Here is a 3191-nt window from a genome sequence, read left to right as displayed (position 1 = left end):
TGGTTGAGGAGAATGCCAAATGTGTGCAAAGCTGTCATTTTTTCAACTCAGTCGGGTTCCAACTTACTGTTGCAAGTTAGAATAGTACAATACACAACCTGCAATTTATAGTGTGGTCGTCGGGCCTGCAAGGCCTTCTCTGCTGGCCTAAACTCATCAGAATATATTTTTTTTTAAATATATTTTCCCACAATAGTATTAAATTATTCCCCAGAGTAAGAGTTATACTTTCATTCATAGCTTTCCTCTTGGTTGCACTGCTTCCAGCCCCAGGTTGAGATTTGAGGGCTGGTCTTTCGTTAGATCTTTTATCCAATCATATTCAGCCATCATGTGTTGCCAGGGGTCTAAAATTGCCCTCAGGCCTTCAGAATCAACAGTGCGGGCGCTTGTAGCTTAAAGTGAATGGAAATTAAAATTTTGTGTCAACCAATCAGCTTTAGAGTGGCTATTGTACGCCTGCTGGCTGGCTCCAGTGTTACACAGGAGCCAGCTAGCAGGCGTAGGGCGTCCACGTCTTTTTGATTGGATTACCAATATTGAGAGGCAGGTCCTATGGGCAGGTCTATGCAGATCTAGGAACTAAATTTGATAAACGAATTAATTCGCGTTCTATCTGTTTTTTTGAACCCACAATGGCGGAAGGAGGAGAAGATAATCGATTTGGTCGAGGATATAATTAATAACGCCATTCTCAAAGACGAACTTTTCAAGAAAAGTTAAACATTGTAAGGAGAGGTCGCCCGACGCCACAAAGCCTGTCACGGCGGAAAGGGGTGTCGTTCGTTCGCCACTTCAAAGTTTCAACTTATGAGCGCTGTCAATGGCTCACAGGCTCCTTACAAGCAATGGTGCTTTTTGAAAACGTTTGGGGACACCAGAGTGGAGCTCAGCTCTCACTCGTCCTGCGTTATGTGACGGACACGGGACGTCAAGGAGCGATTTATCCGGTTTGAAATGTGACAAGCGGCAAGCGAGCTGATGACATTGCCGCTCTTATTTTCCGTTTCTTGGAGAAAATGAATGTAGTCTGGATAAAGTTTGTGGCCATGTTTTGATGGCGCAGCAGTCATGGCATCTGGACTCAATGGGGTTGCAGGCTAAAGTTAAGGAGAGGGCACCGATGGCCTTATTCATTCACTGCTATGCACATCGACTAAATTTAGTACTGACTCAGGAGCCTCAAAGCTTAAAGAATGCAAGGTCTTCTTTGCCAACCTCAATGGCCTTGCAGCATTTTTCTCACGATCCCCTAAGCGCACGCAACTGTTAATAATCAGTCTTTGGTAGTTAGGCATACAATGCATGTTATTTTTTATTAAATGGTGTATGTATGTTCGCATTTTATTTCGTTAATATTAAATAGCCTATATATTAACAAAATAAAATGGCAAAATAGCCTATGTTGCAAATTATTTGTTTTCTTCTTTATTTTCAGTGAATAGTTATGTGTCTTTATCATCACGGTGGAAACTGCTTTGGTGCGACAATGCTGCTGTTTAGTGAACACACTGTATTTATTTTTTAGCTTCATAAGGAACGCTTTTCCAACAGTCTTGCAGGAATTCCCACATATGCTGAGCACCTGTGGCTGCTTTTCCTTCAAATTTGGACTCATCAAACCAAAGAACAGATTTCTACTGGTCTAATATCCATTGTTTGTGTTTCTTGGCCAAAGCAAGTCTCTTCTTATTATTGGTGTCCTTTAGTAGTGGTTTCTTTGCAGCAATTCGACCACAAAGGCATGATTCACACAGTCTCCTCTGAACAGTTGATGTTGAGATGTGTCTGTTACTTGAACTCTGTAGAGCATTTATTTGGGATGCTATCTGAGGTGCACTTAACTCTAATGAACTTACTGTCAGGATTTGGCCAGGATTGTTCCGGTTTTGGCCACTAGATGCCCCCATTGTGCTTTTTTGACCCTTTTGTTTTCCCTTGTTTCCAGTWATTATTTGCACCTGTGCCTCGTTTCCCTTGAATGTATTTAAACCCTTAGTTTTCCTCAGTTCTTTGCTCWGTGTTTGAATGTTAGCACCCAGCCCCAGCGATGCTGTGAACATTTGTTACTCCTATTGGATTCTCTTGAGGTACTCTGTTTTTGTTCTTGTTTATTTATTTTTGATTATTATTTTGAGTTTTTTCCCTGCGGTATCTACCACCTTGTGGATTTACCTTTTGTCTTGGAGGATTACCTTTTTTCTCTTGGAATTAKTTTTGACGTTGTGGATTTATATTTTTGCCTGAAGTACTTTCCTTTTTACTTTATTAAAACACKGTCTCAGTACTGCTGTGTCTGCCTCATCTTCTGGGTTCTGCCGACTATTAGTGGCTCAGTTTGCTAAGTGACTGTTTCTCACACCGGAGACCCGAGTTCATAACCGGGTCCTGACACTTACTGTATCCTCTGCAGCAGAGGWAACTCTGGCGGTACTCTTGAGAGCCAGTTTCATCATAGCGCTTGATGGTTCTTGAAATTTTCTGTATTCACTGACCTTCATGTCTTAAAGTAATGATGGACTGTTGTTTCTCTTTGCTTATTTGAGCTATTATTGCCATAATATGGTATTTTACCAAATAGGGCTATCTTCTGAATACCACCGCTACCTTGTCACAACACAACTGATTGGCTTAAACGCATTAAGAAGGAAAAAAATTCCARAACTTAACTTTTAACAAAGCACACCTGTTAATTGAAATGCATCSCAGGTGACTACCTCATGAAGCTGGTTGAGAGAATGCCAAGAGTGTGCAAAGCTGTCACCAATGCAACGGGTGACTACTTTGAGGAATCTCAAATATAAAATATATTTTGATTTGTTTAACAATTTTGGTTACTACTTGATTCCATGTGTTATTTCATAGTTTTGATTACTTCACTATTATTCTACAATGTAGAAAATAGTAAAAATAAAGAAAAACACTTGAATGAGTAGGTGTGTCCAAACTTTTGACTGGTACTGTATATKTTTTTTTGATCCGAGGGGCTTCAAAAGGGAGTTTCCCATCCCTGATGTAGGGATGGGGTGTCATTTGGGATGCATCCCATATCCACCTGCAGCTCAGATATGACTGGTTGTATTCATCCTCAATTATTATATATATATTTTATTTAACGTAAGTCAGTTAGATTAACAAGAATTTCATCTTTCAGCCAATATCAGTATGTCTATCCTGGGAAATTCTTGCGA

The sequence above is a fragment of the Salvelinus sp. IW2-2015 genome, linkage group LG14 (genome assembly GCF_002910315.2).
Source record: "Salvelinus sp. IW2-2015 linkage group LG14, ASM291031v2, whole genome shotgun sequence".
Classification (NCBI taxonomy): Eukaryota; Metazoa; Chordata; class Actinopteri; order Salmoniformes; family Salmonidae; genus Salvelinus; species Salvelinus sp. IW2-2015.
The sequence above is the reverse complement of the archived record's forward strand: the minus strand, read 5'-3'. Positions refer to the sequence as shown.